A 21,662-nucleotide genomic window follows, 5' to 3' on the forward strand; every position below is an offset into this window, starting at 1 on the left:
ACAAGAAAATACAAGAAAATACAGTGTGTTGTAAGACAATTCTTTATTTATTTATTCTGTTGTTTGTTTTGTATTGTCACAAAAATATTCAATAAAAACACGTTTAAAAAAAAAAAAAAAAAAGATTGCTATCATTGCTATGGCAACTGATGCCGTGGAAATTATCTTCATGCCGACACCGTCAGTGAACCACCATAAAAATGAATTACCAAAGTAAACACCATAGAAACTAAGTTACCACAGCGACAATCAGCAATTGCTGCCATGGCGAACACCGACAATTCCCAAGGTGCTGCCATGAAACAGATTGTAATGGCAACTCTTTCTGTAAGAACTACTGCCATGGAAGCATGGTGCCAACAGTGAAAACAGCACGCTATACCAATGGAAGCTAGAACTACCACAAAAAAAGATCTTTTTGGTTATAGATGCCACAGAGACAATACCATTGTAATCATTGCCATGGCAATTATCCTGGCTGCCAATATCAGGTAGAACATACTTATGAGGAGTTATTGACACATTATGATCTTTATCATGACAATCATTATGGGGACTGTTGTTGTTTTGCCAATGATTAATTTGAAGTAAAATACCATGAGAACAGATTAAACAGGGATGGTAAAATTAAAGAAGAACTAAATCCTAAAAAATGAATATGGATAAAAATTCCATATTGTATGAATTAAACTTATTGCACCAGCCTAAAGTTTCAGCGTCTCAATAGCAGAAATAATCCAAACTTGTCACAGGGGGTCACCATCTTGGAAAGTGTCTGTGACACTCACATGCTCAGTGGGATCTGAGCAGCTGCTGAGAAGCTAAGCTTAGGGCTTGTCGCAAATTTTCAAGCAGAAAATGAGGTTGGTCTATATAATATAAGCTGATGCTACAGGCTGATTATTCAATTCTGATACTAGTTGAACTGGTTTCTGTGCTGCCATGTAGTAATTACTGAATTACTGTATTAATTACAAATTAGTCTTATACTTTGGCATTATATTCTTTGTGTACTGTATATTTTGAGTCTGCCCCTAAGCTCATTAAGTGACAGCAGCACAGAGCATGTGCAGTGAACCAGCAGAAAAGAAGATGGGAAGCTACTGAGGCATCTTTGGAGACACAGGTCTTCCCTGCTAAAGGGCTGTGGTTGACTTGGGCTGGCACAGAAGCCCAAAAAATAATTTACACCATTACTAGATTAATTCTTTAGTTAGGCTTGAGTTCTTCTTTAAGATGGAGACTCTTGCACTGGGGATCAGTACCATAGGAACCACTGTCATGCCAACAGCGGAGATATCGATAAGTACCATGGTTTCTGTCACTATGGACAAAATATGGCAACTGTTGCTAAGGTACCTTAACTTTGTCATAGCAACCAGTATCATGGAAACTATCAATGTTATTGAGGCATTTCCCTAAGATGCCACTAATAGAAAAGCCGAAGCCCTTTCGACAGTTAATGTGAATCTGCTCTGTTGAAATATTCCATCAAGGATCACGTTACTGAAAAATACTACCACAGGAGCTAGAACTATAGAATCCATTGTAATAGAGACCATTGTTACTGAAAATGTTTTCATGCCAACTATTGTTATATAATGGACTCACATGACAATTTCTGGTATAGTATAGTATTCCAATGGAGACCTTTATTGTGACAAAGATTACTGCCTTAAAATAAAGTATGTTTGTATGTATAGCTTTATTATATAGTGGAACTTGTATATGCAGTAATGTACATTTATTTAAAACAATAAAACAGCGCAGATTAAATAAACTTGGGACAAGTACTAAGTTTTATGGGACAAAAAAGGATGGAGTTCCCTGCTCTGTGAAGTTTACAATCTGAATGCCACAGAAACTCTTTGAAAGAGAATTGTGGCCATGGCCAGACACAGACTGGCAATCTGTGAATTCTGGCAAAAAGCCAGAGGGGCCTAACTATAGACCCAGCAGACCTCGCAGTTGCAGGGGTGCCCAGACAACATCTATGAATTAACATCATGGCAACCACTAATAAGGAAAAAGTTGCCATGGATCCTGGCAACTTGGAATCAGTATCATGTGGACTGTCACTATGGCAACTGCTGCCAAGTAAACCATAACTGTTTCCATGGAAATCATTACCACACACAATACAAGATCAACATATAGGGATGGCTCAGTATCAACACATTGCATATAAGCATATAGTGGTATCTAGGCCTGGACTGGGAGTCAAAATAGGCCCTGCCATTCCAAGTAAAAAGAGGCCCAAACAGCCCCATACCAGCCCACTATATGGTAACTTTCTATGGAACCATACAGCAGCCCCTCTGGCATTTGCCAGAACCGACAGATTGCCAGTCCGGGCCTGGTGGTATCAAAGAATGTGTTTTTATGTGTTTAAATCCCACCTTAATAGAAAATAATAGATTCATAATGAATACTTTCGCTGCTTCCCCGAATACAGAATGTTGTGGGATAAAAAAAGCTGATGCAACAATATACAATTGCCGTTGTCCACCTGGGGCCAAAGAAAAGAACGGAAATTACAGTCAGAATCACTCTTAATCTATTCAGCATTACATTTGCTGGAAGAGCATTTGGGGATAAAAGCAACGAAAAAAAGAACAATTTTAGCTTTGCTTCTGTTTGTTTAAATAGAATACAGGTGCAGCAGTGTTTGTGTTACAAGTAAAATACTTAGACCTTGAACAGGACAAAGTAAGGAAAAGCTTAAAAGATCTAGTTAAGGAAGGAACTAAATAGCTGCTTCCTGTAATGGGGCCGGCTGCTTTCCAACCTTCTAAATCACAGAAAGGTGATATTGTATCTCGGGGGAATTATTGAGGCAGAGCAGCCAAGAGAAATGAACGGACTATTTGATATTCATAGGAATATTTTATGCAGTCATTGAGGTGTCCATAAATCATTACCCATTATCACTAAAACAAAAAAGGTTTAGTGCCAAAATTAATTTAATTATTGATAGCATTAGTTACATAAAAAATGAAAACAACGACCAGAGCCATCATAGAAATCTTGGGATCCCTGTACAAGGGCCCCAAGTTATTTTGCCCCCCATTAACACAAGTGCATACTAGCAACATCTTTGGCTATGCCCATCCGCTAGAGGCTAGACTAAACATATATTAGAATTTTTAGGTAGATTTTACTTGGACTTGATGGATGTGAAGGTGCTTCATGAGGTGCAGATAATTTTAAAAATACAAGCAAATAATTGTTATTGCTCACCCAAACAAAAAAATGTTTTAGTTGTTGATCAGGCAGGATCCATAATTATATCTAGTATATGACTGGCTTTAGCCTACTACATACACTGCAGTGAGGTCATTAACTAAACAGTGATTTGTCCTTTTCTTTGTTGCTGGTTGTGACTCGTGAAACAATGAAGGGGAAGCCATCCATCCTTCAGTCCAATTCCCAAAATACTTTGCAAGCTTATTTGCACAACTGTTAATCAGCTGGCTTCTGCTGCATTGTTTGAGAAATCAAAGCCAGAAGTGCAGATAATAGAAATGGAGAGAAAAGAATGCACTTAATAGCAATTAGAACTTTGAAACCAATAAAAAATATTAATTAGCATATATTGGAACGTTGCTTCACATTTTCTGTCATTATACAAAAACAATACAAAAATAAAAATCCATGGGTATTTCCTTTTTTTTTTAATATATCATCGAAACTAAATATCTTATGTCCTAGCACGCAATATGCTTAGCATCCAAACAGCACAGAGAACAGATGGCTGATTAAATGAATTTTCATATATTTCATTTTATTTGCATCCAGCTAATGTAACCAGAACATTGCAATGGGGTAAAATAAAAGGGACATTAGATGCTAGTTATAAAACAGCACTGATGGGAAGTGCCAAAGCTGGACTAAGACTAACTATTTGCAAGAATACATTCAATCGCTAAATAGAAACTACGCATTCAAACCCATTTTATAGCCGCACAATTACATTTAGATGCTAATATACTTTGAAGCAACAGTTGCCATGGGGACCGTTTATTACATAGCACTCTGCATTGCTACTGGGGATATATAAAGGTTATGTTTTTCAGAGCAGCATAATGTAAAAATGGCTTATTGGATTTGCATTACAAAAAAACATATACAAGGAAAAGTCCACCTAATTGGTGAGGTTGCCAAGCAATCCGATATTTGCCCTTTTTGGCCACACCTGCACTGCTCCAAATATTTGAACAGGCCATCAGGAAGGCCCAGGTCTGGACTGGGAGTCAAAATAGGCACTGGCATTCCAAGTACACAGAGGCCAAAATAGTCCTCCACCAGCCCAATAAATAGTGACTCTATGGGACCTTACAGCAGTCCCTCTGGCATTTGCCAGAACCAACAGATTGCCAGTCCCGGCCTGGGAAGGCCTCACAGGTGAGTTAAAAAGATGCAGACCTAAGCTGCAGAATTGCCTTGCTTTTATCTGTCCATGTGTCACCATCTTAAAACTACTGCCATTGAAATTTCCGAATAAAAACACAATGATTAAACTGCCTTTATGTGTTTGGACTGTGAAAAGAAACAAGAGCACCAGTAGGGAAACCCGTGTGGACACAGAGAAAAGATACAAAACTGCTTGCAGAGAGTGCCCTGGCTGGAATCAAACCTAAATCTGGCCACACACGGACAGAGTTAAGTTGGACCCTTAGACCAAGTCGAAAACCCATCTGCCCATGTATGAGCCCTCCCTAATTTTATCCACTAGCACACATCTATCTGACAAATTTAAATATTCTGTCGGGACCACATCGTTCTCCAGCACATAGGTGGTTATATCAGACAAAGATCCATTCCTTTGGCGATCTCATCAAATAAGTGGATTTTCAGCTGTATGGTCAGTGTATGACCCCAGAACTGCACGATAGCAATGCTAACCTCAGCAAGGAGAAACACACGGTTTAAACGTGAAGGCTAGAAAATCATATATAAGAATGGAAATTAGAACTATAAAGAGTTAAAATAAGAGTATAAAGTAATCAAATAGCTCAGAAATAAAAACACTTTATTGGTAGCCCTGACTGGGCAAACAGTATTAGGTTTCTCAGCCTGACACTCTTCCAGCCATCACATATATGTATATGATTGTTTTTACAGTGCTATGTTAGCCATTCAACCAGAGCGGTCTGAGACCTCAACGATGACAACTATTTTAGATTACCAATTTTTCACGCTCTTTTCCAAGGAGGGGAAACATTTCCTCCAGAAATGAAATGCTGCATGAAATGACTAGCACCTGCTGAAAGCACATTCCATAGATTTCAATTAAGCCTCAACCAGCACTGCAAAATATACCACCTCCTCCTACAACAAAGTGTTTAGAGCTATTATTTAACTGTCTTCCCAGTACAAGAGCAGATGCAAAAGTAGTGTGGCGCAATCAGCTGCCAAGATGGAGCAGTGATGACAGAAGGAGATGGACGCGGATATGCATGTGTTTTAAAATGAAGCAGTTGTGGTGATATTTCCATTTTATAAACAATTACACTATGGAAGAAATTGGGTCTAAATTCATATCTAAAACTGTTCAAATCATATACAATGCTCATAAAGTTACTGAGCCTACATCAAGCTCTTTAAAAAAAAAAGTACCATCCCTAAAACTTTGAGATTTCTTCTGCTTCACCCTTGACTAGGACCTTACCTAAGCCAAGTTTGTAATAGAAATGGATGGCACACTGTTACTGAGTGATAATGAAGTGTGCCATATATGTGTGCTTTAATAGTAATAGACAATTCCAAAGAACTTTAGTAAATAAATGGGAAGGAGAAGAAAGCAACCTACAGACAACCTGCTAAAAAAAACCCTACAAACCAAATCACTTATCCCAACAAAAATCTCTGCTCGAACCTATTGATGTCAATATTACAAGGATATCATTTGGGATTGGTGAGCTCTCAGACTTGCACAGATAAATGGTACAAAACCAGTTTTGTCCCCAGTGCCAGGTAGAACTGCAGTGTGGGAGACTAGGGGAGATTGAGATCCAACACAGAAGCCCCCAACTCATCCTTTGCTTTAGAATGGACCGATTCTTCTGCTTCCCCAAGGTGTACTGTGCTTGTGATATTGCTTTGTAATTTGTCATTGTTGCCAAAAATGCCCATAAAGTGTTAACGTCTGGCTACCATGGGAGTTAATCCACATACAATGTAACAAATGAATACAATTCAGTTGTGAAAAATGCCTAAAACAATGATTAGACAATGTTAGAGAACGACCACATGGCCTTAGACGATCTTTGTCTAAGGTCCTGAGATGTTAATTTAATATCAATGACAAATTTCCCTTGACGAACTAGCATAGAAACCATATTGTTCTTTTCCACAGAGTAACAAAGTAGCTGAAAATTACTTTTTTTTTCCTCCCATTTTTCTTTTTCAATTGCTATTATAGTGGGCCGAAACTGCTTCAGAAATAAAAAGCTAGAACAATGTTGGGGGCTTTTGCATGCAGATGCCAATTTAACGGCAGTTACATGCTTAAAAACGTGAGCACTCAAATATGAAATGAAAAATGATATTTCCAAGTCTTTCTTTGTACTCATTAATTCCAGAGGCATTCCAAATGCGATTATAGAAGGCTGAATACTTTATTAAAGCCACATTATCTTTGTAAGCAAGCTGACTCTTTCAAGTAAAAGGCAATTAGACCTGGCACTATTTAAAAGCACTGGCGATGCATGCTGAATACCTATGCAAATTGCGATTTCCTACACAAGGTCACATGCATTTAAGCTGAATTAGCTTTAAAATGCTTAATTCCATTTAAATAAAGAGATACATCTTCTACTAGAACAGTAAATCAATCTCTCACACAAATAAACAAGGCAAGGTTTCTTTTTAGTCACTTGGCAAGGTCTAAAGGCTAAAGTATATACCAACTACTATTTCCAAATATGAATATGTGCCATGCTTCATTAAACCCCTGTTTATGCCAGATAAAGAGAGAAAGCAAGCTTAAACAGTTTAGCTTAATACAAAATGTACTGTATATTTTATACAGAACGGATATATTTCTCTTTTTGCAGAAATGAACAATACGCTTCACATCAACATACCATTGGCTCTAGTTGGAGCTAAGTGCCTGTACCTCCGTAATTCTATGTCCACTCAAACTTGAGGAAATGGAAGACATACAAAAAATGATTTCAAGCTTTATTTGGAGGGGATTCCATACCACTTTTGGGCCTACAGAACCCATTCTCACATTGTCTTCTATGCCATCCTACATGCATTCATGTAAAAACAACTTGTTTCATGTTCTTTCCCCAATCATTTAACTTTTGTTATGTATTTCCATTATGTCCTACTGGCTGATTTGGTTCATGAAGGAATTTGACATGTTAAGTTTTGGATAGGTTGCTCCATAAAATTCCATTAATCGATACAGTATCCCTTACAATCAGTTACAATTACATGCTAATTGTGATTTTTTTTACTGACAACACCATAAAATACAATTTTGTATAATTTTATTTAGCGACACGAAAGCACACAGCTCTTTAAAGAGAGTAACAGACAGAGTGAATAGAGGAAGAACTGAAAGTTCATTACAGTCATAAGGAGGTCCTGTCCTGAGAAGCAGAGTGGAGACCCGCAAGAGCATAGCAGTGGATGTATGTTAAAGAATCTGGCAATCTGAAAGCAAAAATCTACAACTTACAGTATGCATTTGCATACATGCAACCAGATGACACTGTTGGCTCCTCATACTTTAGAGAAACCATGATTTAAAAGAAGGGGGTTGCGCTCATTTGAACATGTGCATTACAATACATAAACATGCTGCAATTAGCATTGACTAATCATGTGTGGGTTGACCTGAAATCCACAGGTCGGATGGGTTTAGGTTGAAATTTGGGTGACCATTGTGGGTCAGACAAGGAAGTACACCCCTCCTCTGCTCCTGAAGATTTCCTGTCTTTGAACTAGAGGCCTCCACAGAAGTAACATACGGAGCTGGAAGATGGGGTGTGGGAGCTGGTATGGTTGCTGGTTTGGCTTGGGTGCTGGTTGAGTTTTTTCAGACCTGCACATTAGTATTGCAGACCTCTGGAATGCATTCTGTGGTCATGGCAAAGATGTCTCAAGCAAGTGATGTAGCAGTAGATGTAAATGAGTATTGGATAATTTTAAAAAGACAAAGCCCAATGTGTGTTTATGCATTCATTTAGGAACTGCTGACAACGGCTAGTTTGTATGTTTAAATGATGCCCATTTAGTGAATTGTCATTTATAGTACCATTTATAGAATACTACCAATTCTCTGGCAATTCTGATAAACAGTGCTAAAAAAAGTACTTTGTCCATCTGATTTCTTTGCAATGAAAAGCTGTCATTTGTAGGTCATTAAATTAGTCCCATCGGGTTTATTATGTGACTATATTGAAACTCACAGGCACTGAACTTTTTTTGCACTTTGAGCTGACGTTCCACTAACACACCTGCACAGTAAGGATAAAAACACCCATATTATCTGTATTGCCTTGATGTATTATTATGATGGATGAGATTCAGAGCACCACATCAATTCCTCTAATGTTAGGAAACTGCTAAGTTCCATTTTTGGAATTCTTTCGCTTTGCGCTCGCTGTTCAATTAATAACTTTAGTTGATTTGAATAATGTATTAGTATAATATTACACTGGTTTACTGCAGGAGCAGGTAATTAAAGAATCATTTCCAAGCAACAGAAGCATCATCATTTACAATTGCGTTTGCCAACACTAATAAAACAGAGTATATATTAAAAAAAAACATTAAAAGGCTGGGCAGGCTATTTGGCACTGGTTCATATATCCCTTTCTATAAGCTTATTAAATAGCTCTGTGTATGCTTTTTATTCAGATCTTTTGGAAAATATTTAAATATTCACATGGTTTAGTAAAATCATACAAGACATACCCCATATGTAATACAAGGCACTAAGTTTGCCATGGGGCAGTAACACATAGCAACCAATAATACGTTTTAAACAGGTGACTGGTAAATTCTACCTCCTGATTGGTTGCTATGAATTTTTGCTCCTGGACAAACTTAGTGCCTTTTGTCACATAACCCCATGACGACTAATTTACAGAATGGTAACGCTGCAACAACCCAGTAACATTGCTCACTGGGTTAAGGCTCCTTATGTTGTTGGCCTGGTGTGAGATTTCAACATTCCCAAGTTCAAAACAGGAAATGAACGTCCAACTGGAGAAACATACCAATCAGGAGATGAAATGCTTCACACAGGCATCGGGACACATTCTACCAGTGACTGGTATGGAATGTGAAGCAGATTTAGTTACAAGAGGTCAATCAGTAAAGTACCCACTAGCTAAGCTTTCGGTTATGCTGATATTTTCTAGTAGATGCAATTGTCAGAATAAAGTTCTCTAGCTGTATATATGATTCAGGCAAGGCAAAACGTTTGTATGGTTAAACATGAACATTTATATGTACAGTATTTTGTGGTAAAGAAAAACGTGTAAATGAGACCATGGGACTTGCTTTGGTAAAATCTGAAGTCATGAAATGCACACACTGGTAGTTTTATGACACAAAGGATACAAAAAAATAGAATCAGTTACTGAATGCTAACAACATTTCTGTTCCATTAAGTTTTGTGGCAATTTCTCTTCATTCTCCACTTATTCTACACCTTACGTCATTTTTTCCATTTGCAGTTGTACCTCTGTCAAATGTAAATCAGCTTAGATTTGTCTTTCTGTTTGCTAATTTCTTATTTATATCTCATGGTTTTCTTCCTTATCTCTTTGTCTTTTCTACTCCCGGACACTTTTTTAATTTTTGCTTTTTTTGGTCCCTCTCTCAACCTCCTATAAGGTTTATGCCACACGGGGCTGAACCTCAGCCTGCTGAAAAACACAGGCTGAGAATCAGTCCCTTATCTTTCCTGCACCTGGAACCATTGAATCAGCCTGTGTGCAGGCACATGCGGAGGATTTCTGAATTTATCTTTCTATTATTACTGCCACTTAACACTACATTCCTCTGTCCCTTTATTACTCTAGCAATTCTCAATCATCAACAACACTGGTTCTTGATCTTGTATCCACATATGTTGCTGGACTACAATCCTCAGGATCCATCGAGGAGTTGTATGGAACATCGAGGATACAAAGGTTAAGAAACAGAGTCCCCCTTGATATCTATATCTGTTCCATCATCCCCTTAGTTACTTGCTGTATTGTAAGTTTCCCTAAAATATGAAAGGTAGGGACATGTTCTTTGTTTATTTACTTTACTACTACTATATGACATATGCATCTCAGTTTAATTGTAGCAGGGTTGTCAGCAACTGTTATTCTAGTCTTAGAATAAAGGGACTGCGAAATCAAAGTCATGTTAAATCACCTTTGAAATTTTTATAAAGATACAGACTTTAATAATAAGCAAGCATCCCTAATTACATTCTTCCAAGTCTCACTTCCTCCTTCTACTTCATTAATCTCATATTCAGCATATGGATTTGTTCATCTGCTAGAAATGCTGAACTAAATACAATCAATAATACTAAAAAAGTTATACCTTATTAATCATTTTATTTGAGTCAGTAACTAAGTGGGGGTAAAAGACATGGTGATATGAAAGAGAAAATATACAGTTTAAAAAGCATGATGAGTGATGATGGATTGATGATTAAAAGCTTAAGCCAACAAACGCATGTGTACCTAAATACACCCATTTTAAACTTCAAATAAAATGGCTTTAGTTCAAGATTATCATTATTAGCAACAAAACAATGAAATTATCATTGGTCATAAAATTCCATTATCAGCAACAAACAATGAAATATATAAAATGCAAGTTTAGCTAATGTTTGTAATAAGAACCTTAATGTATACAATACCTACATTCAGCACATTGTAACAATGATATTAATATATTAAAAAGCAAACCTTTTTTTAATTATCCAGAAGGCCTGAGTTTGTTCCTTACATTCTTATCAGCTACTGCATTTCCTAAAATCTGCAACAACAAAGCAAAAAAAAATAATTAACAAATGTACATAGTATATGCAAAATTGTTAAGAGGACAAGGGCAACCATCATGGAAATACTTGGGTAATGGACGCAAACCCTTGGGGAGAAAAGATCAACCAAAGGGGGAATGTAATTAAAAATCACAAGCGTTATTTAAAATGTTGTTTTTGCGAATGTTTAGTGCTGTTCACAGTGTAAAATCATTTGCTGGCTAATATTACATCACTCATTATCGATAAGCAAAGGTTAGGGGCAGATGTATCAACGGTCGAATATCGAGGGTTAATTAACCCTCGTATTCGACTGCCGAATTAAAATCCTTCGAATTCGAAGGATTTTGCGCAATTCTTTTGATCGAACGATCGAAGGAATAATCATTCGATCGAACGATTAAATCTTTCGAATTGAACGATTAGAAGGATTTTAATCCATCGATCGAAGGATTATGCTTCGATCAGAAAAACCTTGGAAATTCTATGGGGATCTTCCCCATAGGCTAACATTGGCCTCGGTAGGTTTTAGGTGGCGAACTAGGGGCTCGGAGAAATTTTTAAAGAGATAGTACTTCATTTATCGAATATTCCAACGATTTTTAGTTTGATTCGAAGTCGAAGGTCTTAGTCGAAGTAGCCAATTCGATGGTCAAAGTAGCCAAAAATACCATTCGAAAATCGATTTTTTTTTTGTTCCTATATTTTCCTCTATTCCTTCACTCGAGCTTAGTGAATGGGCCCCTTAGTGTTAACACCTGCTCTTGAGTTTCGTAAAATATTTTGTTGCAAAACAATGCTTTGCGATTGCAAAATTTTAATACATAAACTGCGCATGTTTGCAACAGCCATTTGTTCTCAAACATTGCGAGGAAGTTGAGGAGATCTCTAATCGGTCAAAAAGTATGCAAACATGGCCCCAAAGGTGTTTGTGAAACATATTGTAATGAAACATATTGCATTTCTATATACCGTATATATATATATATATATATCTATATATCTATATATCTATATATCTATATATCTATATATCTATATATCTATATATCTATATATCTATATATCTATATATCTATATATATATAGATGCAGGGATGACAGTGTGTTGATGACTAATGACAAAGAACAAGACTTTATACCCATGAAAACTTATTAGAAATCTAGCAGAGGTACCTAGAGATATAATTTGCTTTCAATTTGGCCTCATACACACCTGCAATTAACCTCATACTGCAAATGGCTAACAGAAAACAGCAGGCTTGTAGTCTAAATTTTGTGTTTGACATTCACCACATCAGTGAATGCAATTTTCATGCTATGCAGTTGCAACACTATCCAACATCAAATCAGACCCAGCTGGCTGTAGTGAAATCAATTTGTACTGGATTTGCAAGGGAATCCATAGATACCAAAAAATTATTCAAAATCCGATTTTATCATATTAGTTAAGCAAAATGAACTGTAGTTACACTATATAAATTATTTGAATCTTGTTTCCTTCAGTCTAGGAACTCATAATTACAGCAAGCATCAGGAGTCATTTTGTGGACACTGTTATTAAGACAAGCCTTGCATCATCTCGGAATCTTGTTTGTGCACCAGAATGGGAGACCTGATGTCCATCCCCATGTCCTGGCTACACAATTACATGGTGAAGAGAACGGGGGAACGTGGGGAGAGCAGTGACATCTAGGAAGTGCTGAATGGAAAGTGAAAGTAATTGTCTGCCCTCCTCTATGCCTGAAGCATAGAGGAGGGGAAGACAATATTATATTGACAGTTGAGATTTTTTAACAGCTATGAATGCTTTAATAAAAATAGAAAGTGGATTTCATGTTTAATTTGAAAAGGACTTTTATTATACAGATTTTTGTGTCAGGTGACAGGTCCACTTTATAGCTAAAACATGATGCAAGTCTTATGAACATGACAGTAGTGTGTTTGAGTGAATTCCACTAAGTGCAAGGCCATGCAATTCGATGGAAGAGCGGACTACAACTTACTAATCAGATAAGGGCTGCACCAAATGGGTTCAGGGGCCCCAAATAAATACATCTTTAACCACAGAAGAAAGATTTAAAAAGAAAACCTGTAATCAGAGACATTGGGTATTTATACCAGGTCCATGAAACCAAACTATTATGTTCAAAGTGAGAACACACCCACATAATTCCATCCATTTGCAGCAGACCACCATAACAATTGTCAAGTTGTTCAGTGCTTAAAGGAGAAACTCAAATGAAAAAAAATGAAATTTGCCTCATAAAAAAAATTCTAAGCAACTTTTCAATATACATCATTTGACATGTTTAAATATTTTATACAAATAAATGATGTGTCTCTGTGTTCTCTGAATGGCTTTTCCTAACTGTTAAATCAAAATCCAGCTCTCCTTAAGTCATTAATATTGGACTGTTGCTTAGAATTTCTTTCATTTAGGCGCAGTTTCTATTTAAAACCCAGTACAAAAAAGTCAGCGTAGGTTGGCAGGGTGACATCAACGAAGGTGAGGGTTTTGTAGAAATCAATTATTGCTTTAAGTTTCTCCTACTATGTACCCAGACCTGTTCCTGGGGTTAAGTCACTTGGCTCAAACCTGAGCTGGACATGTTGGCCTCAAACACCAGCAGGCCCCTTGGGTTTCAATATGACTGTGTCTGAATGCTAAACTTTGAACACTTTAAAGGGATACTGTCATGGGAAAAAACATTTTTTTTCTAAATGAATCGGTTAATAGTGCTGCTCCAGCAGAATTTTGTGCTGAAATCCATTTCTCAAAAGAGCAAACAGATTTTTCTTATATTCAATTTTGAAATCAGACATGGGGCTAGACATATTGAAAATTTCCCAGCTGCCCCAAGTCATGTGACTTGTGCTCTGATAAACTTCAATCACTCTTTACTGCTGTACAGCAAGTTGGAGTGATATCACCCCCCTCCCTTTTCCCGCCCAGCAGCCAAACAAAAGAACAATGGGAAGGTAACCAGATAACAGCTCCCTAACACAAGATATACCCTCATACTGTGAGGACGTGTTTTAAGTGTGCTGCAGGACTGTGTGTTCTCCCAGGCCCTTGCGGGTCCTGGGGGAGTTAGTCCCGGTCCCTATCCCTCTGTGACCCCCTCCTTTATACCCCCCAGTATAATTAATTTCTCCATTTTTGTTATTTTTGGGGGTTCCCCCCCTCCTCACCCCTGCCTAAATGGGGTTAAGGAAGAAGGGAGATGCAACCCCTGCGGGTAGACGAACCCGCCTTGGAAGCAACCGCAGAGCAATGGAGGAAAAGTCCCCAGTACCTGCTGAACGTACACGAAGTACGAAAAAGAACAAACCAACTAGGCGGCAACTACCTGAATATGACTCCTCTTCGATAGAAGAAGCCGAGGAGAGCAATGGAAGACATCCGGGTCCGGGAGGAAGTGCAGGGACGAGTGCAGGGAGCTGCGGCGTGACTGCAGGGCCTTCCGACCTGGTGCAGAGTGATATCCCGGCAGTGAGAGGAGGAGAGCTACCGCAAGAGTTGAGTTCAGCAGAGGCAATGGAGGAAGCAGCAGGAACGATTGCTCAGGAAGTTGCCGAGCAGGTCCTGGAGGCAAATGCTGCACAGAATGGAAACCTGGCTGCAGGGACTGATAGATCGCTCTTGGTGAGTGTTAACTTGCCTGATACTGAAGTGGCTGCATTTGTGACTGTGGGGGAAGGAGGCACAGAGACTGTGTCAGTTTTGGAAAAGGGAGATGTCAGTTTGGGGAAAAATATTCATGTAAAAGAAAAAAAAACGAATTTGTCTGAGCCAGCATTAGGAAAAGACACTGAAAAGAATGTTGGCTTGGTAATTGAATATGATAAAATCATTGGAGCACTTAATGAGTTAAAATGCCTGGAGACCAAACAGTCTGTTTTAACCAAAGGCATAGATGTGCTGATCAGAGACTTAAGGCTGTTAAAGGGAGATCGCAGGACTGAGGCCATTAGACAACTGGCTTATTTAAACAAAGACTTTGAATCGGTGGACTTACAAATTAAATCAATTCTGAATGTGATTGAACCGTGGAAAGAGTTGTATTATAATAAAAAAAGATTTGAGGAAATGAAAAGTGGGGGAGGGATTGCAGAAACGGAAAGGCTGCTTAAAATCTCACAATTACTAAATGAAAATGTTTCTTGTGATGTATCTGAGGTTGTATCAGTGCAAGAAAGTGTTAACATCCCCTCTGTTAAAAAAATTGGTAGTAACTCCACACCAGAAGCGAAAGGGTTAAATACTCCTTTTAATCAGATAGATGAGTCTTTAAATTCTGAACAGCCAGTAGAGGGCACTTCCCTTTCTGGAGCAATAGAAATGACCTAGAACCAGGTGCAAACAATAAAGAAGGAGGCAGTGTGTGGGGGAAAAAGAAACTGTTTGAGAATTCACAGGGGGAGGGGCAGGAGGAGGATGAATATGGCAAAAGACAGAATGCTGTAAAGATAAAATGGGTAGGTGAAAGAGAAAACTTTCCAGGTAGGAGATTTGTAGCAAAGATTTTGGTCAAACAAGTTTTGGGATTCGTAGTAGATGATATCTATGCTATGCTCAGTTTTACTGATATTGAATTTGACTTGAGCTTTAAATTGGCACAAGGATTAGAAGAATTTTGGAGACGTTACAACCTGACAAAACATGCTAAAGAATGGAAGGATTTTAAAGTCATACCCATTTCTAAACCTGAACTTAAAAATATTACAGTCATAATGAAAAATGAAACTGTACATCCTGAGGATATTTTGGTATGGCTTAAAAGACAGTGTACAGTGATGTCACCACTTGTAAAAATCTTTGATGAAGAAGGCTTTTGGATAGGGGGCTATAAAGTTCAAGTCAAATTGAATACAGAAGGCTATTCACAAAAACATTTACCCACGTCCTTTTTCATTGGTAGAGATAGGGGTGTTTGCTTTTATGTGGGACAGGCCAAACTTTGTTTTAAATGTGGGGCAAGAACACATCTCGCAGGGAATTGTAGCATTAAGAAATGTGCCTTCTGCGGAGAGATTGGTCATACCAGTAAAGAGTGTGAAAAAGATATTAAATGCAACCTGTGTTTGAAAATAGGCCATGCCTTTAAAAATTGTCCAGAAGCTTGGAGAAATATTAAGAAAGCTTGCCCTAATATAGAAGAGCAATTGAGAGAGAATATGACTGATGTGACCAAGGTGACTGATGTGACCAATGTGACTAATCTTCCTGAAATACAAACGCAAGGAAAAAATGAGGTAGATAATAGCATTAGGACAAAAGAAAAGATACCCCTTGTTAAAGAGGGAGAAGAAGATGAATGGAAATCTGTGGGAAAGAGAACTAGGAAAAGGAAGACAGAAAAGAAAAATGTGACTGGTGAAATGACTGTGGTAAGCCAAAATAGATATGAGGTCTTGGGAAAAAAATCATGGGGGGAAGTAGTTGAGGAATCAGAAGAGTTGGAACGAATAGAGGGGGAGGAGGACGAAAGAGAAAAAAGAAAAAACCAGGTTCAAGACACCAGTCGAAAAAAAAAGTAAAAACGAGCCTGATGATGTGTCCCTAGACCTAGAGTGGGAGTCTTTAGAAGAGGAGGAAATGGAGGTAAATCTACACCCTAGGATACAAGTTAAAAGGACAGGGGATGAGAGTGAGGCCTCAAGGAAAAAAACAAAAAAAATGAATCTGTCAGTTGATTTTTTGACCATTAATGTATGTAGTATAAAAACCAGCAAGACCAGATTTTTGGCTTATGATTTTTTAAAACAAACAGAAGCTGACATTATATTTCTCCAAGAGACAAGACTCTCATCTTTGGGGGAAGTTAAGGAGGCAAAAAGGGAATGGAGAGAGGGTTTATCTTTCTGGTCATTAGCAACCAAACCTGCAGAAGGAGTTGGTATTTTGTTTAAAGGAAATAAGAAGGTGATTGTCAAGAAAGTGGTAGATATTTCACTAGGAAGATGTTTAATGTTGGACATTATGATAGAAGAGAAACTAATGAGGCTCATTAATATTTACGGAGCTCATACAATTTCAGAAAGAAGGTCTTTGTTGACTGATATCAAACCTTTTCTCTTCACATCAATTCCAGTAATTTTCTCAGGAGATTTTAACCAAGTATTGGATGAAAAGGATAGGACAGGCAAAATAAATAAATACGAAAGTTTATTTTTCAAAAATTTGATTAAAGATGCTGGACTAATAGATTTAGCAACTTACGATGGTAGAAACAGCTGTCATACATATAGATGCGGCACAAGGAGTAGCAGGATAGACTTCATCTTCATAAAAAATGGAGAAATCTTCTCCAAGTTTAGAGAAATTATAATGGAATTTTCAGACCATCTGGGATTAGCCTTTCATTATGGTGGAACAGGAGGTATGGGAGTAGGTAAAGGCCTTTGGAGATTAGGCAAAGAATTACTAGAGGAGGAGGAGGTCAAAATTGCCTTTAAGAAATTTTTTAAGTTGCAGGTTTCAAAAATTGAATTTTTCGATTCTGTTTCGGAATGGTGGGATTCGGCTAAGGATTCTTTCCGGACCTTTTTCGCTTCTACCTCTTTTAAGAAAGGGAGGGCTAAAGAAAAAGAGAGTTGGTCTTTAAGAAGGAAACTTGAGATCTGTGTTTCGGCAGGGGAGGAAGGGGAAAAAGTAAACCGGCTGAAGTATTTGTTGAGACAGCATCAGTACAACCGGCTTAAGTCCCTGGTTCTGGAGAGGGACTACGGAACCTCGGTTTCCCCGGACCCTTGTCAGAATTGTAAGGAGACTGTAAAGAGAAAGCAGGTTGAGAGCCTTTATGACTCCCAGGGTAATTTAGAAGTATCTAGGGAGGGAATCCTGGGGGTTGTAGAGACTTACTATGCTGACCTTTTCAAAGAAACAGCTTTGGATAAGGAGAAGATCCAAGTTTTTCTAAAGGCAACCCCAGTATCAGACACTGCAAATTTGGACATTTCCCTGTTGATATCAGAGATAACAGAGGAGGAAGTAAGGCAGGCATTTGACAAACAACAGAAAAAGAAAGCTCCTGGACCAGATGGGTTAACAGCAGAATTCTATGTCACCTTTAAAGAAGATCTGGTTCCAGTGTTAGCCCAAGTCTTTAATGCCTGCCTAAAAGAAAAACATCTCTCACCATCTATGCAGCACTCCTCTTTAGTTCTGATATCGAAGGGGAAGGATTCGAGGCACATTGAGAATTGGAGGCCAATTGCCCTTCTCAATTGTGATAGAAAGATTCTGGCAAGGATTCTTACACAGAGGTTGGGTGCGGTGGCAGGTTTTCTTCTCTCTGCATCTCAATTCTCTTCAGTAGAAGGGCGAAATATCTTTGGAGCTGTTTTGTCACTAAGGGAAGCACTGGAGAGATGTAAAGGTAGGCAATGGGGTAAATACTTTCTATCTTTAGACCAAGCAAAAGCCTTTGATAAGGTTAACCACAAGTACCTATGGGCTGTTTTGCTTAGATATGGCATTCCGGAAGAATTTGTAGAATGGATTAGGACTTTGTATAAAGGGGCAAAGAGCTTCCCGCTGATTAATGGTTGGAAAGGTGAGAACTTTTTGGTGAGAGCTGGTGTGAGACAGGGATGTCCCTTGAGTCCGCTCCTGTATGTTTTCTCTTTGGATCCTTTTCTGGGGAGACTGCAGAATTGCGGGCTTGAGGGAGTTCCATTTCCGCTGGGTCAATCCTTTAAGTCCCTTGCCTACGCGGATGATGTCACTCTAGTAATATCAAAGCCTGAGGAGGAGGACAAGGCTTTGGAGTGTATCAGAAGCTACTCTGAGGCATCAGGGTCTCAGATCAACCAAGAAAAGTCGGAAGCTTTTTGGACTTTAGAAGGGGAACCTTGGTTTAAACTCAAGAAATTCCCAGTGGCCCCAGAAGTAGTTAAGATCCTAGGGGTGAAATTCGGGAAGGGAGACCTGGCGAAGGTAAATTGGGAAGATAAACTGAATGCTGGTCAGGCAAAAGTTCAGCGATGGAAAGCATGGAAGCTGACCTATAGGGAAAGAGTTGACATTATTAAGACTTTTTTGATTCCGCTTTTTCTTTTCATTTCGTATGTCTTTTTATTGCCAGAATCTCTCTATGCCCGGATCCAGAGCCTGTTCTTCCAAATGCTTTGGGGGAATAGGCTCAACCCAGTAAAAAGGGGGATCACCTTCCTGCGGAAGAAAAGGGGAGGGTTGGACATGCCTTGTCCAGTGGGTTTCTTCTGCACCATTTTTCTGAAGTTTAACTTTGGAGGGGTGGTGCAGGGGAAAGAGTCTTTGTGGGAAGTCAGTGTAAGAGACTGGGCATTGCCTTTTATTAGAGATTGGCTACTCGGCGGTAGAGTGAAAGAGGTAAGGATAAGAGGAGGCCTTGTTCCCACCTATCTGCGGCAGTCAGTAAAAATCTTAAAAAAATGGGATATTTGTTCAGAAGATTTAAGATCCTTAGATAGGAAATCTCTATATTGGAAAACAATAGACCTTTACTTTTCCTCTGAAATCAGTGTCAGAGATTGTCCCAAGGAAATGTTAGAGGAAAGTATAAAGTATCTGATAGATAGAAGAATGCCAAAAAAGTTTTGGGACACATCATGGCTTTCCCTACAAGGCAAGATGTTTGTAAGAGGAAACATGAAACACCTTAATGTTACAGACAGAGAATGTCCTTGGGGGTGCAAAGTAGAAGAAACCCAACAACATTTTTTAGTAGATTGTCCAGTCTCTTGTTCTCTAAGGGAAAATGTTGCAAAGCATCTAAAACTGAATCTAGTAAAAAATCTAGACTACTCAGAATTGTCTTATGGAATAGTAAAGAAACAGAGAATTGGAAGGAGAAATAAAGCCACTTTGTACATTATTATTGCAGTCCTGCGTTATCATTTGTGGCAAATGAGATGTAGACTGACTATTGGGCAGATACAAGTATCAGTGAAAACAGTTACAGAAGCAATTTGCAGAGACATTGTTTTCATAAAAACTAAAGAATCAGAATTTTCAGATGCTCAAAAGAAAATGTGGGAAAATCTATAAATTACTCTGTCTTTATATTTTGTTTTGATTAATCATGTAATTGATTGAAACGTATTCTTTTTGTACCTTTGTTTGAAAATTTCTGATTCATGTTTATTGTATTATGAATATTTTAAATAAAATACCCTAACACAAGATAACAGCTGCCTGGTAGATCTAAGAACATCACTCAATAGTAAAAACCCATGTCTCACTGAGACACATTCAGTTACATTGAGAAGGAAAAACAGCAGCCTGCCAGAAAGCATCTCTCTCCTAAAGTGCAGGCAAAAGTCACATGACCAGGGGCAGCTGGAAAATTGACAACATGTCTAGCCCCATGTCAGATTTCAAAATTGAATATAAAAAAATCTGTTTGCTCTTTTGAGAAATGGATTTCAGTGCAGAATTCTGCTGGAGTAGCACTATTAACTGATTTGTTTTGAAAAAAACTTGTTTTCCAATGACAGGATCCCTTTAAAGCTAGCTCCCAACTGGACAGTGTTGTTGATAATTCCAAATGATCGGGCAAATTGGTGCCGAAATCTAAACATACAGATACAGTATTTATTTTAAACTTTTCTAGACAAAGTATGGAGTATAGTACAATGGATATTTTACAATCTTGCAGTGGCTACTGCCCATACTCTGGCCAGAATATAGTCAGGCATGAGCAGGATGCAACTCAAATGACAAATCGATAAAGGGTAGGGGAGTGGTAGGGAGGTTGTTGAAATGAAAATTTCAGGTTCTTGCTGCAATATATTCCTATAATGTTCCTCTTAATAAGCAGTTTTGGTTTCTGAAATTTGTTGCAAATGTAAAAGGCTGTAATAATCACTCACACATTGAGTCTTTACTCATTACAGATATTCTGCAAGCGAAAGTGCAAACAATTGCATTGCTTGTACATTTCTCCCTCTGATCAGAATGTTTGCAGAATGGACTAGTAGTAAACAGTTCGTTCTGGAAAATAAAATTCCCCAGCCACAACTCTCAGAAAGATTTGGGTTTTTGTTGTGAAATTACTCATCAGAAGTGGACGAGAAACCAAAGATGCACATAATCTTATTTAATGTTATCTGATGATGCTGAAGATAGTGGGTACAAATTACATTGTTACTGTTTTTTACAATTTCATTATGTGTGGTTCAGCCTTCAAAATGTAGGGCCTGATTTAGTGAGTACAAAAACTTTTAAAATTCAGATGCAAAAATTCAGCATCTAAAATCTTTCAAATGTAGAAGTCAGTGAAAGTTGTCCTAGTCACATTAAAGCAATTTTTTTTCAATTCAAGTTTTTAGTTTTTTTTTTTGTTTTTTTATGGTTGGTAGACCCATTGAAACGTTTATCAGTATTTTATTCTATCAATTTAAATTTTTTTGGAGCTTTTTCAAAAATACGCACACATTCGAGTTTGGGAAGTTTCCGAGTTTATCTGAATTTAAGAGGAAAAGTTGTGTACTCTTCCTGCTCCATTTGTCATAAATTATTTTGCACAAAGTTTTTTGGCTGCTTTATGTCGATTTACTTCCATTGTGTATGGGTGCTTTGTGTAATTAGGTGTAATTAGGGTAAATTTAAGAGAAAAAAAAAAGTTATACATACCTATCTAATCAGAATTGTCTAGCTCAG

The 21,662-nt window shown here is 38.0% G+C and overlaps 1 protein-coding gene across 5 annotated transcripts in view; it reads right to left on the reverse strand.

Moving 5' to 3' along the window:
* Window positions 1-21,662, reverse strand: part of LOC100301959 (uncharacterized) — a 206,519-nt gene that overhangs the window by 135,184 nt on the left and 49,673 nt on the right. For 3 of the 5 annotated variants that reach the window (XM_018237143.2, XM_018237139.2, XM_018237142.2), the window contains exon 2: window positions 10,938-11,007. The exons of 1 other annotated variant lie outside the window; for it this stretch is intronic. The gene's annotated coding sequence lies outside the window, so the exon portion shown is untranslated. The remainder of the gene's footprint in view (window positions 1-10,937; window positions 11,008-21,662) is intronic. One more of the 5 variants, XM_041577606.1, reaches the window with a different exon arrangement.

Source organism: Xenopus laevis, chromosome 9_10S, assembly GCF_017654675.1.
Source record: "Xenopus laevis strain J_2021 chromosome 9_10S, Xenopus_laevis_v10.1, whole genome shotgun sequence".
Lineage (NCBI taxonomy): Eukaryota > Metazoa > Chordata > Amphibia > Anura > Pipidae > Xenopus > Xenopus laevis.